Source organism: Theropithecus gelada, chromosome 4, assembly GCF_003255815.1.
Source record: "Theropithecus gelada isolate Dixy chromosome 4, Tgel_1.0, whole genome shotgun sequence".
Lineage (NCBI taxonomy): Eukaryota > Metazoa > Chordata > Mammalia > Primates > Cercopithecidae > Theropithecus > Theropithecus gelada.
The window spans coordinates 24,966,747-24,981,684 of NC_037671.1; the positions used below are offsets into that span (position 1 = coordinate 24,966,747).

The 14,938-nt window shown below is 44.2% G+C and overlaps 1 long non-coding RNA gene across 1 annotated transcript in view; it reads left to right on the top strand.

The window, feature by feature from the left end:
* Nucleotides 1-14,938, top strand: part of LOC112622983 — a 99,382-nt gene that overhangs the window by 28,194 nt on the left and 56,250 nt on the right. The gene's annotated exons all lie outside the window — the stretch shown is intronic.

Here is a 14,938-nt window from a genome sequence, read left to right on the forward strand (position 1 = left end):
CCTCCCTCCCTCCTTCTCTCCCTCCTTCTCTCCCTTTCTTTCTTTCTTTCTTTCTTTCGTTTTTTTGTTTGAGACGGAGTTTCGCTGTTGTTACCTGGGCTGGAGTGCAGTGGCATGATCTCGGCTCACGGCAACCTCTGCCACCCCACCCCCTGGGTTCAACTGATTCTCCTGCCTCAGCTTCCCAAGTAGCTGGGATTATAGGCGCCCGCCACCATGCCTGGCTAATTTTTGTATTTTTAGTAGAGATGGGGTTTTACTATGTTGGCCAGGCTGGTCTCGAACTCCTGACTTCAGGTGATCTACCCACCTCAGCCTCCCAAAGTGCTGGGATTACAGGAGTGAGACACCATGGCTGGCAAATGTGAGCCACTACATCCAGTGGAGATTGTCATTAAAAATGTTAGTATGTCAGTCCTGGTTACATCATGCAGACACCCTGCTAAATTTTATACATCTTTCCTCCATGCTTTCTGCTGTTGATATTCTTATATTGAGACATCAGAGAAACTTAGTGGCCTATTTGTAGAACTCAGTTTCTTTTTACAAAGTTAAAGAATTATCAAGAATTGGGAGTGGGCTGGGGGCAGTGGCTCAATGCCTATAATCCCAGCACTTTGGATGGCCGAGGCGGGTGGATCAAGAGGTCAAGAGATCGAGACCATCCTGGCCAACATGGTGAAACTCTGTCTTTACTAAAAATACAAAAGTTAGCTGGGCGTGGTGGCGTGCACATGTAGTCCCAGTTACTTGGAAGGCTGAAGTAGGAGAATCACTTGAACCCAGGAGGCAGAGGTTGCAGTGAGCTGAGATTGCACCACCGCACTCCAGTCTGGGTGACACAGCAAGACTCTGCCTCAAAAAAAAAAAAAAAAAAAAAAAGAATTAGGAGTGTTGGCTGGGTGCAGTGGTGTCTCACACTTGTAATCCTAGCACTCTGGGATGCTGAGGCAGGTGGATCACTTGAGCCCAGGAGTTTGAGACCAGCCTGTGCAGCCTAATGAGACCTCGCCTCTGCAAATAATAAAAAAATTAGTTGGATGTGGTGATGCGTGCCTGTGGTTCCAGGTTCTCTGTAGGGTGAGGTGGGAGGATCACTTGAGCTTGGGAGGTCGAGGCTGCAGTGAGCCAAGATTGCACTCCAGTCTGGGTGACAAAGTGAGACACTGTCTCAAAAAAAAAAAAAAAAAAAAAAAAAAGAAGAAGTGTAATGATAAATACAGCAACATTTTTAGGGTGGGGTGGAATGTACACAAAACGACTAGCCTGTGTTCATACTTAAAAAAAGTAACAAAGAACAAGAACTTCATACTTGAAAAAGTAAAAAAAGGACAAGAATCTGAATGCTGTATCTGGCATTTAGTGTATCATCATCACTTCGGAATTGCATGCTGTGCAGAGCTTTCCTGTTGCGCCAAATGTGACGGGATCTTCCGACTTGTTATTGTTGGTGACATTAGATTCATGAAAACTGAGTAGCACCCATGATACTTTTATGTTACAAATATTAATTTCAGCTTTGACTTTGGTGGTGGCAGTAGACTTCTCATATTAGAGATTACGATAAAATGTGAATAGTTCCAAGCTCTTCCTCCTCTCCCATCTGTGCCAGGTGACTAAAACATTCCCATAAATAACTGGTACCCTTTTAATGGGACCTTTGGGTTCATGAGAGGTAAATATTGATGACCTTGACATTTTTTCGTATGTGCACAGTTCAGGAGACACAATATCTCCGGATAACTAAAAGCAGGTAAACAAGGAGGCAGACAGCCATGGGCTCCCACTGATCCTCGTAATTCACAGGGGTCCTGGCCTTGCTTCTGGACTTTGTGCTGGAAGTATATCCCATAGGCAAAGGAATCTAAAAGTTTAGGTCCAGGTCCTCTAGGTATTTCTGTAGGCAAATCTCACTGGACTGGATCTGTGTTGGTCTGGCATTATAATGAGATGTTTTCTAAGGCAAATATATGAGTCTCCTCCCCTACCCCTGTGAAATTAAGGACTCTAGTACTACTACCAGGGCAATGTTATATAGTAGCTAAGTGCTTGGGAGCCGAATTCCCAGGTTTAAATCCCAGTTCTGTCGCCACTAGTGATGTGACCTTAACTAAATCATTTAACCTCTTTCTGCTTTAATTTCCTCAGCTAGAAGATGAGGATAATAATAATACTTATTTTTTTTTAAAGAATAAAATGGGCCGGGCGCGGTGGCTCAAGCCTGTAATCCCAGCACTTTGGGAGGCCGAGACGGGTGGATCACGAGGTCAGGAGATCGAGACCATCCTGGTGAACACGGTGAAACCCCGTCTCTACTAAAAAATACAAAAAACTAGCCGGGCGAGGTGGCGGGCGCCTGTGGTCCCAGCTACTCGGGAGGCTGAGGCAGGAGAATGGCGTAAGCCCGGGAGGCGGAGCTTGCAGTGAGCCGAGATCGCGCCACTGCACTCCAGCCTGGGCGACAGAGCGAGACTCTGTCTCAAAAAAAAAAAAAAAAAAAAAAAAAAAAAAAAAGAATAAAATGAGAGCTATCCAATTGTGATTAGCATGTTAGTAAAGATTTCTGAAATATTATTCATTAACCAGCTTTCAGGTATCCTGTGCTCATAGAGACTAACCTACAAAGCTGATGAGATCTACAGCTTAAGAAAATTTTCTGTTTGGAGTATACACTCAGTTATATGAAAATCGCGTATGGAAAAGATGAGAATGTAGCACTGACTTTGCAAAACGTTTTAGCAAGTTTTATTTTGCTACTTGTCTTAAAAGTAATTTTTCTGGTTTTATGTAATGTGTGTAGTAGAAATGGGAATATTAGAATACTTACTTCATTGTATTGTCAAGCATTATTGGTAGCCCTAATTTATATATCCATTGTGCTGCAGTTTTAGTTGCAGAACTACCATCTGCAGGGATTATTATAGCACTTGAGGGGATGGAATTACTGCACACTGTTTTGGGTACTTTTTTCACTAAGAAGTATGGGCACCATGAGATGGTACTTACCCATCTGTCTGTTGAAGCATTTGTATGTGTATTACCTGAGCACTTAGGCACACCACCGAGGGGGGATTTAAAATGGAAGGGAAAAAGGAAAAATTGAAAATAAAATAACATGATGGAAATAACAGACGCCTCTTTGCAAAGAATACCTAAACTACTCTTAAAAGCAGACTTAATAGCCAGTACAAAACCATTCACTATTGTCTTTAAAAGACAAAGCTCAATCCACAAAGTTGAAAGTGAAGTGTGAATCTCAAAATTTTCCAGGAAAGTCAAGCAATACAGACTTCTAGGTCTCAAAATCAAGGGAGAAAAAGAGTCAGTTTTACAAAGTAACTTCTTAGATTGATTGTGAGCTGTCAGTGTTTGACAGGTAGATCCTGAAACATTGAGTGATTACATTCTTCAATGCTGGGCAGCCATATTGGTGGCCTCTGCTGTTCTGAGCTTCTAAATTTGTGTATTGACACATGGGAATTCACTAAATGAGCAGCAGAGAGCAGAGTGGAACATTTTGGCGTCAGCTTGAAATTTCCCAAAGAGAACCAGTGGAAAGATGTTGAAATCAATTGAAATATTATTTATTGATTGCTTATGTTTTATAGCACCTAATAAATTGTCCAATCCCTTAAAAACACTCCATCTGCCTAATTCTCCATTTCCAGTTACAGCAGATACAAGGATACAAAGATGCTCTGTACTGATAGAGAGGATGATTTCAGATTTTCTTCACACCACTGGGCTCCCTGACAGCTATTCTTTGTGCTTGCACACATTCAAACAATTTTCAATTTCAGTTGGGGACGAGAGAAGTGTTTTTCTCCCATATTCAGTTGTCTTGGTATTTTTTACCCAGGCAGCTCCCCCTGCCCTCCAACACATGTGCTTCCTTAGAACTTCTTCATCCATATGCTAAGAGTGGGGTGTGGATTCTCAGCATTCTGTGCTTCACCGCACACCTGGAAACCTATGGGCTAATGACCCTTGTGAGAATTTGGGTGGTAAGGAGGCTGCAGAGATCAACTTCCGGTTATAGATGTAGAAACTGAGGCCTGGAGAGGTGAAGAAATTCAACTGAGATCATTCAGCCAACAAATATCAGGACGGCACCTCTAACGTCAGTGTAATTTCAGCTTTTCCACTAAGGCCTACTGGGAGGAGTGCAGTGGTATGTTCCGGGCTGAGTCTTGGTTAAGGGATTGCAGTGGACTGACTGAGGAGTGAAAGCAAAAGAATATAATGGCCGGGTGGGTGGCGCCTGTAATCCCAGCACTTTGGGGAGGCTGAGGTGGGCGGATCACCTGAGGTCAAGAGTTTGAGACCAGCCTGGCTAACATGGCAAAACCCCGTCTCTACTAAAAATAAAAAAATTAGCTGGGTGTGATGGCACATGCCTGTAAACCCAGCTACTTGGGAGGCTGAGGCAGGAGAATCGCTTGAACTTGGGAGGCAGAGATTGTGGTGAGCCGAGATCGAGCCATTGCACTCCAGCCTGGGCGACAGAGTGAGACTCTGTCTCAATTTAAAAAAAAAAGAACACCGAATCAGGGTTTGGGTCAGAGTTTGTCTAAGGTTGTATTAGAGGCATATCTTTTGGTCAGGAAGCATGAATATTCTCTCTCTGATATAAGCGAAAAGGAAGAGATTAAAGGCATGACGAAAATCAGGTCTTTTTAAATAGGTGTTTACTTTTTATGGAAACCGTGGAACAATGAATATTTATTCATCATCAGGTAATATGGGGTAATGGAGTATAGACAATTTCTGGTTTTACCTTCTTGCCTCTTTGGGTCCGTGCTGCCTTTTGTTTTGCTTAAAATGGACTAAAAGAGAAAGCAACTGAAACACTTTCCAGATCTGATAACTTCCGAGATCTCAAGTGAAACCTCTGGCTTGGGTCCTAGGGTGAGGTCACACAGTCTAATATTAGTCGGATTTATGTTGGTGTGTCAACCAAAATGCAGAGCAGCCCACTGCCATAATTCTTGACAGCCATTTATCAGGTAGGTAGGAATGGCACTTGGGTCGGTTGTATGCTGTGTATTGCCACCCAGAAGCATAGCCCATCCATGGCCATAGGCATGTCTTCTCTTTTTAGTTGATTTTTTTTTTTTGAGACGGAGTCTCGCTCTGTCGCCCAGGCTGGAGTGCAGTGGCCGGATCTCAGCTCACTGCAAGCTCCGCCTCCCGGGTTTATGCCATTCTCCTGTCTCAGCCTCCCGAGTAGCTGGGACTACAGGCACCCGCCACCTCGCCCGGCTAGTTTTTCGTATTTTTTAGTAGAGACGGGGTTTCACCGTGTTAGCCAGGATGATTTCAATCTCCTGACCTCGTGATCCGCCCGTCTTGGCCTCCCAAAGTGCTGGGATTACAGGCTTGAGCCACCGCGCCCGGCCAAGTTGATCGTTTTAAGTTCACGTGGAAAATGTGCCTTTGGTTGTACCTGGTATTATGCCTTTGGCCTTATCTTTGCTCACTCATACTCTTGAATTCAGATCAGTCTGGACACGTCTGGAGGTCTGGTGTTTTGGTCTCCAGGAGTTTGTTTTCATGACTGTCTGAAGTACCTCTGGGAAAGTCCTCGTTCTATAGGAAGACAGTTGAATTGAACAGAAATATCCAAAGCACAAATAGACACTGGTTATGTCTGTGAAAAAACGAGAACCTGAAAAAGCCAATTTTTCAAGATGGATCCCAAGTGGCTAAAGTGGGCCTAGATTTAACATAGAGTCAAGCAGCCATTTGCTGACTTGAGGCCCCACACATACTCTGAGTTCACCAAAACCCTGGAAAACCCCACATCTTTTTAACTTTGGGACTTTGAGAGCTCATCTGAAGCAACTAATCAAAGCTCAGCTATATTGACCAATCAGGGCTCAGCTGTATCAACCAATCAGCAGCACTCACTTGTGTCAACCAATAGAAACTAAACAAGTTTCAGATCTTTGAATTAACAGACTCGATTGGAAACCTGGATGGGAACATTTGCTATAAAACCCAAATCCTCTTTCTGTTCTCTGGAATGCACCTTCCTTTTAAACCAAATTTCTCCAGTTCACTGAAATAAAGTCTCTTTCCTCCAAATTCCTTTTCAGAGAACTTTTGTTCACATCTTATACAAAACAATAAGTAGCTTTTAAGTATATAGATATAGATGGTGACTAACATTTATTAGATGCTTATTGTAGGCTGTGTACCATTTTAACTGCTTTACAGATCTTCACAGAAACCCTTTGAAGCTCATGCTCTTATTAATTCATTTTACAAACAAGAAACTGAGAAACAGGCCGGGCGTGGTGGCTCACACCTGTAATCCCAGCACTTTGGGAGGCTAAGGCAGGCAGATCACGAGGTCAGGAGATCGAGACCATCCTGGCTAACACGGTGAAACCCCATCTCTACTAAAAATAAAAAAATTAGCCGGGCGTGGTGGTGGGCGCCTGTAGTCCCAGCCACTCGGGAGGCTGAGGCAGGAGAATGGCTTGAACCCGGGGAGTGGAGCTTGCAGTGAGCCGAGATCGCACCACTGCACTCCAGCCTGGGCGACAGAGCAAGAGTCCGTCTCAAAAAACAAACAAACAAACAAACAAAAAAACAAAAGAAACTGAGAAACAGAAAAGTGAATAGAAGCTTGTACAGTCTCAAAGAGCTTACAGTGGAGTTAGAACATTAATGCTTGACTCATTCATTCAACAAGCTGAATGCCTACTAGCAATTTGAGTTTATGAAAGTTTATGTACCTCTTTAAGGCTTGCCCAAAGGAGCTCACAATCGAATGGAGGGATGTTTATGTAAACCAAAGTTGAAAAATGTGTTAATAGATGGAAAGAGGATTCCAAGGGAAGCATGCTGCCAATCACTTGGATTACTTTCCAATGGAACAGAATCATGTTGGAAACATAGGGAGACTGGGCTGTGTTAAAAGTGAAAGCAAAATCTCCAGATAACTGATTTACCAAAATCTGTGTGCCACATTGAGTATGTTAAGTGGCATCAGTAACTACATCAGGGATAGGGTTGGCAGTAGCAGAGAAAGTGGCTTGTGCAGCCTTGGGAAGTGACCTCATTGGGAGCTCAGCAGCTAAATTAATACCTTGACCATTAGCACTTTTGACACTGGTTCTCATTGGCGGATATCACTGGATGGGACCGAACAGGAGAGGAGGAAAGTGGCAGATACTGTGTGATGGCTGAGAAGAAGTGTTGGTGAGCTTATTAGTCATCTCCTGGCAAGTCTATGACATTTGCTTATGACTATGGGAGTGTGTGGGATGGGAGGGAAGAGAATTGATAATTAAGGAGTCAGAAAATTCTGTAACATAATTTTGCACTTCAGTTTTGTGTGTGTTTTGGGACATAAATTCCATACAGTGTGATTTGGCAGATGTGTGTTCTAGGCACATTCCTGTGCCTCAGCTCCTCTGTAGAATGGTGCTGGTAATACAGTTTACCTCACTGGGCTCTTTCAAGATTTAAATAGGTTATTATACATAAAGAGCTAATAGTGATGCCTGTAGCCATTGTCTAAGTGCTAGCTCTGATGATGGTGATGAAGAAGTAATAGCAATCAGAGATTTAGATTAAACCATTTTAGGCGTAAACTGTTCTACTACAGTCCAAGGGGAGATTTTTTTCCCATCAAGGAGACATAGCTTGTTGGGCGGATAAGATATACACAATTGCAAAAGTAATTAATTCTTTTTTTTTTTTTTTTTTTTGAGATAGAGTTTTGCTCTTGTTGCCCAGGCTGAAGTGCAATGGCGTGATCTCAGCTCACTGCAATCTCCACCTCCCGGGTTCAAGCGATTCTCCCTCTCAGCCTCCCGAGTAGCTGAGATTACAGGCATGTGCCACTGCACCCAGCTAACTTTGTATTTTTAGTAGAGACGGGTTTTCTCCATTTTGGTCAGGGTGGTCTCGAACTCCCAACCTCAGGTGATTCGCCTGCCTGGGCCTCCCAAAGTGCTAGGGTTACAGGCGTGAGCCACTGCACCGGCTGAATAATTAATTCTTAATATCTAATTTCCTACCTATGCACACTTATCCAGCCCAGGATTAACTTTTAGTACCTGTTCTTATGCATCCTCATTCTCTCTAGTCATGCCAGATGACCCCAGAGACCTAGATTAGGTTCTCTTATGTCTTCATGCATTCACATAAGCCATTGTCATCAGTCTAGAATTCCTTTCTCCTTTGATCTGCCTGTTGAAATGGACATCCTGTCTGCAAAATCCTTCATATTCCTTGCCCTAGACCCTCAGTTAATTCTGCTGCCACTGCATTGCCATGGTGCCTTGAACATGCCTTTTGGAAAATTGTTTTACCTGCATATTTCTCTACTAGAGTATGAACTCCCAGGGAGAAATTTATATATATTTTCATATTTCAGATTCTATGTAGTTGCCTTATTGAATACATGAGCGAATATTTTTCTAACTCCATGGTAAACTGTTTTGAGATGGATCTATTAATTTTTCTGAGGCTTTTTTGTTTGTTTTGCCTATAAAATGGGTTATTTATAAGCAGGAAGTACAGTGGTTAGAACAAAATGATAACTCACTGAATGTTGGTTATTTCTATGAATATAACTTTCAAATATATGTATTCAGTCCAAACATTTATTTGGATTATATTAAGATAACAAAAATGGCTACTTTATATGTTCTGTTCTTCCTGAACTCCTAACCTCCCTTATTTATGAAAGGACTCTTCCTCCACTCCTCTCAGACATACTTCCCCGGGGCCATTTACCTCCCACTAAAAATCAAATGAAGCTAATCTCCCTGGCTTGATATTGATTCCATCTAGTCCAGAGAGAATATGCTAATCACCTTTGCTAAGTGCTTTCTGGCTAAAGGTGTAAAAGCCGGATTCCATTTGGGGGGGAAAAAAATGAAATTTCTGTCTTAAAATTTGTGATTATGGAATTTGCATTTTGAAAGGCGATAGTATCTCAAATTTAACAAGCCATTGGTAGTGGACAGAGCATAAATTTTCATGGCTCATTTGGAAAGCTACACCAAGGCATAGATTTCTATGACTATAGTATTTAATTTTGTTACATTCAATTTAATATCTACAAAAATAGTGCAAATCTCTTTTTCCTCCTCTATCAGTGGCATATTTTTTGTGCATGTTTAAAGCTACTCATTTTCAAGAAGCAAAGACCGTTTTAAAGACTGGTACTTAAGGCTGTCAGGTTGCCTCAGTTTCTTCGTCAATGAGTCTAACCTAGGCCACCTGCATACTTCCCTGGAGTGTTTGGATGAATGACTCTGAGCTTGTAAAGTACTTTGAATTTCCTGGATGAAAGGGTCCCTGTAAGTACAGGTCTTATGAAGGTATTATAGCTGGGCTTTTAAAACTGCCGCACAGCCTGTTTTGCAAGAACACTAATGCACTTCTGGGTTTAGAGCTGTAAAAAGATGTGTGTTCAGAAGCCTCAGGCTTCGTCTTGTGCGGTTCCTGAGGCATGTGCCGCTGCTTGTTTACTTCTAGCATAGATTCTCTCCACACTATGGGGATGTACAGGTGTGCACTTGCACAGCGACCATCTGGGCTTAGGATCACCTAGGATCACATTTGGCTGCTGTGGTATTGAGGAGAAAACACAGGGTGCAAGGAGAGAGGATGGGCTGTTCCTGGTTCCATGGCCTCACCTCTTGGGATCCTCCAGGATTTCTGTAATCACGGCGGGGAAGCACACACACAAGTGCTCTGAAGTGGTTAAAGTGAGGGAGGGGTTCACCCTATGTAATGACGCTTGGATTGTGAAGAACTGGGTTTGGGTTCTAGCTCTTCCAGCTCCTAGCCCTGTGCCCTCAGGCAAGTCAGCTGCCCTGAGCCTTAGTTTCTCCGATGGGCAGTCCTGCCCCTAACATTTGTGGTGCCCGGGGCTAGAATGTGAATGCAGGACCACATACTCTGTATGTAAATATTTAGAAGTTATAAATCAAACAAAAATGTCAAAACATGTTTGGAAATTTTTCTGTTCTGACAAATACACCTTTATAACCATCTTGAAGGGCAGGTTTGAATTTTGAGTTTTCAGATTCTTAGCCAACTTCCACGCCTGACCAGACAGTGTGAGTGGGAGCAGGAATCTAGTCGTCATGCTTGTGGACAGCATGTTCTGTATGTCCACTGTGACAGGTGACAAAGTGCTAGCAGCCCTCACTCTCAGCGCCTCCTCGGCCTCAGCGTCCACTGGCGTCCACTGGCTGCGCTTACCGTGGGAGCCACTCTCTGGGCTGGCTGAGGCCAGAGCCCCCTCCCTCTGCTTGCCGGGAGGTGTGGAGGGAGAGGCGCGGGCGGGAACCCGGGCTGCGTGCTGCGCTCGCGGGCCAGTGTGAGTTACGGCGTGCGCGGGCGCACGTGGGCTTGGCTGGCCCCGCACACGGAGCGGCCGGCCGGCACCGCCAGCCCAGGGCAGTGAGGGGCTTATCACCCGGGCCAACAGCTGCGGCGGTTGTGCCGGGTCCCCCAGCGGTGCCGGCCTGCCGGCGCTGCACTTAAAATCTCGCCGGGTTTGGCTACCTTCCGGCGGGGCAGGGCTCAGAACCTGCAGCCAGAGGTGTCTGAGCTCCTCCTCCTGCGGTAGGCTCCCGCGCGGCCTGAGCCTCCCCGACGGGTGCCATCCGCTGGTCCGTGGCTCCCCATCCCATGGACAACCCAAGGGCTGAAGAGTGCAGGCGGAACTCGGAAATGGCGGGCAGCTCTGCCTCAGCCCTGGTGCAGGATCCACTGGGTGAAGCCAGCTGGGCTCCTGAACTGGATGGGGACTTGGAGAACTTTTATATCTAGCTGGAGGATCCTATGTGCACCAATCAGCACTCCGTATCTAGCTAACCTAGTGGAGACTTGGAGGACTAGCACTCTGTGACTCTGTGCCTTGCTCAAGGATTGTAAGCGTCCCAATCAGCACTCTGTCAAAACGGACCAATCAGCTCTCTGTAAAATGGACCAATCAGCAGAATGTGGGTGGGGCCAGACAAGGGAATAAAAGCAGGCTTCCTGAGCTCACTAACGGCAACCTGCTCGGGTTGTGGTCCACGGTCCTTGGCAGTTTGCAGTAAATCTTGCTGCTGTTTACTTCTTGGGTTCATAGCTGTTTGGGTGCACGGTGCTTTTATGAGCTGTAATACCGTGAAGGTCTGCAGTCTCACTCCTGAAGCTAGCGAGACCACGAACTTACTGGGAGAAACCAAGAACTCCAGATGCATTGCTTTTAAGATCTGTAACACTCACCACAAAGATTTGCAGGTTCACTCTTTATAGCGAGAGCACGAACCCACCAGAAGACGCTCCAGACACAAGTGAACTTTTGAAGGAACAAGTTCCAGACACCCCATGTTTAAAAACTGTAATGCTCACTCTGAGGGTCCGTGGCTTAATTCTTGAAGTCAGTGAGACCAAGAACCCACCAATTCTGGATACACACTGGATTCACCCTTCACCCTGTGGGTCTCGGAATTCTATATTGAGGATTGTCTCCCTTGGAGTGTGTGGAAGGAACTTTTGCACAGGCCTTACAAATAAGCGTGGGTAGTTGGGATAGGGAGCACTGGGGCCGTGGTACTTGGCACATGATGCAGAAAAGGACTTTGGGTTTCTGATGGGCACGTGACTTTGACTTTGGTCCTCATTGTGGGAAGGGGCATTACAGCGAAGGGGTCCCTCTTCCCGGCGACTTATGTTGGCATCATAGGATTCAGAGAGCATTCACTAAAGAATACATATGATTGTGCTTTTTTTTTTTTTTTTTTTTGAGACAATCTTGCTCTGTTGCCCAGGCTGGAGTGCAGTGGCTGGGTCTTGGCTCGCAGCAGTCTCTGTCTCTTGGGCTCAAGTGATTCTCTTGCCTCAGCCTCCCGAGTAGCAGGGATTGCAAGCACGTGCCACCGTGTGCGGCTAATTTTTATATTTCTTGGTAGAGATGGGATTTTACAGTGTTGGTCAGGCGGTTCTTGAACTCCGGACCTCATGATCTGCCTGCCTTGGTCTCCCAAAGTGCTGGGATTACAGGCGTGAACCTCTGTGCTCGGCCTGACTGTGCTTCTGTAGTGTTACTATCACCTATATGAAAGTAAGTTCTATCAGAAAAGCTATCCTTCACAGTGTTAATCACATCAACATTTAGCAATGCTGGGATTGAGTTATATTCTACTGTATAGGATGATGCATTATTCTCCTTCCATCTCTAGGACCTAGCACAGAACTCTGTTTTAACTTAGCTTTTTTTTTTTTTGTTTGAGAGGGACTCTCACTCTGTCACCCAGGCTGGAGTACAGTGGCACAATCTCAACTAACTGCCACCTCTGCCTCCTAGGTTCAAACAATTCTCATGCCTCAGCCTCCCAAGTAGCTGGGATTACAGACGTGCGACCAGGCCTGGTTAATTTTTTGTATTTTTAGTAGAGACAGGATTTTGCTCTGTTGGTCAGGCTGGTCTCGAACTCCTGGCCTCAAGTGATTTGCCCGCCTAGGCCTCCAAAGTACTGGGATTACAGTGTTCTGACTTAGCATTTTATTCCTTCAATAACATAAATGCAATAAGTATTTATTGACTATTCCTTTTTTGCCTAAGCGTTGTGGGTAATAGTGAACAAACAGATAACAACTTCCTGTCTTCGTGATACTAACACTTTAGTAGGAGGAAACACAAAGGATAAATATAAACATGTGTAGTTTCCTTGAAGATGATTTCCTCTCTCTTCACTGATTTGCTCCACAAATAACATATATATCCATGCCCAGGACTAGGCACTCTGCCTCCATCAGAGGTAAAGATATGGAAAGAGAAATGATCACAAAACTAGAGTATGGCATTACTCAGTGCTTATGTGAAGTACTGTTAACTGCAGGAAATCCTTATGCTTTTTGGAACTAATGTTCTAGAATTTTTTCTTTTCCACTTCAATCAAATGCTTATTCAGGCTGGGCACGGTGGCTCACGCCTGTAATCCCAGCACTTTGGGAGGCTGAGGCAGGCGGATCACAAGATCAGGAGATCAACACCATCCTGGCCGACATGGTGAAACCTCGTCTCTACTAAAAATACAAAAATTAGCTGGGCGTGGTGGTGTGTGCCTGTAATCCCAGCTACTCAGGAGGCTAAGACAGGAGAACTGCTTGAACCAGGGAGTTGGAGGTTGTAGTGAGCTGAGATCATGCCCCTGAACTCCAGCCTGGGTGATGGAGCGAGACTCCATCTCAAAAAAAAAAAAAAATGCTTATTCAGTTTCTGCTCTATTTAAGGCATTGTCCTAGGCTTTAAGAGGGGTCAAACAAGAATTCGTAATCCACAGGAGGTGGTACAGTCATGAGTGACTTAACAACAGGGATAGGTTCTGAGAAATCTGGATAATTTCTTCATTGTGCAAACATCATCGAGTATACTTACACAAACCTAGATGGTGTAGCCTACTACACACCTAAGCTAGATGGTGCAACCTATTGCTCTTGGGCTACAAACCTTATAGCACGTTACTGTACAAAATATTGTAGGCATTTATGACATAATGCTAGATATGTGTGTATCTGAACATATCTAAGCATAGAAAAGGTACAGTAAAAATATGACATAAAGGATAAAAAGTGGGGCCAGGCACAGTGGCTCACACCTGTAATCCCGGCACTTTGAGAGGCTGAGGCGAGTGGATCACGAGGTCAGGAGTTTAAGACCAGCCTGGCTAACATGGTGAAACCTCATCTCTACTAAAAATACAAAAACTGAGCATGGTGGTGGGCACCTGTAATCCCAACTACTTGGGAAGCTGAGGCAGAAGAATCATTTGAACCGGGAGGCGGAGGTTGCAGTGAGCCGAGATCACGCCATTGCACTCTAGCCTGGGCGACAGGGTGAGACTCTGTCTCAAAAAAGTGGTACACCTGTCTAGGGCACATATGGAGCTTACAGGACTGGAAGTTGCTCTGGGTGAGTCAGTGAGTGAGTGGTGTGTGACTGTGAAGGCCTAGGACATTACACTACTGTAGACTTTAGAAACACTGAAGCTATACTAAATTTATGTGCCTTTTTTTCAATAATAAATTAACCTTAGCTTACTGTGTTGTTTTTACTTTATAAACTTTTAAATTTTGTGTCTCTTCTGTAGAAACACTTAGCTTAAAACACAAACACATTGTACAGCTATACAACATTTTCTTTCCTTATATCTGTAAGCTTTTTCCATTTCAGATTTTTTTTTTTTAACTTTCTAAACTTTTTTGTTGTTGTGGTTAAAAACTGATACACAAACATATACATTAGCTTAGGTTTACACAGGTCAGGATCATCAAGACATCACTGGGCAATAGGAATTTACAGCTCCGTTACAATCTTAAGCGAACATAGGCATATGCCGTCCACGGGCTGAAACGTTGATTGTAAATACAGAATCTTTAGAGTGGTTCTTGGCATATTGTAAGCATTTGAATGTTAACTATTTTTACTACTTATCTGCCTGGGTCCCTGTCAATGAAGTGAACCCTGCTCCTCTCCTCTCCCCTCTGTTCTGTCTCCTTCAGTGGGGTAGGGAGAAATCCTGCCTGCACCAAGTCATTCAGTGGGTGTGTCCTGAAAGAATTCTTTCCATAGCCTTGGAATGCTGTCCTTGGGATTCAGCTGACTTCTCTCAATGGGGACTCATACATCAAGAGGTCAGTATTATAATTATCTCAGCTACTGTGAAGCCACTGAAAAGCACTTGCTGAGTCTGGATATAAATTTATTGTGAAATTTAACAAAGGAAAAGTCACCTCCTTCTTTCTCTTTCTTCAACTCAAATTGGATTTTAAAGGTCTTTGGTTAGGATAAATAGATGTCATTTGATCTACCATTAAAAGGGCCTATCCTTCCTGGTTTGGGACATGTAAATACCTTCCTGAAGGACATGAGATGCCTTGGCTATTTACACCCTTTTCTGGGGGCAAGTAT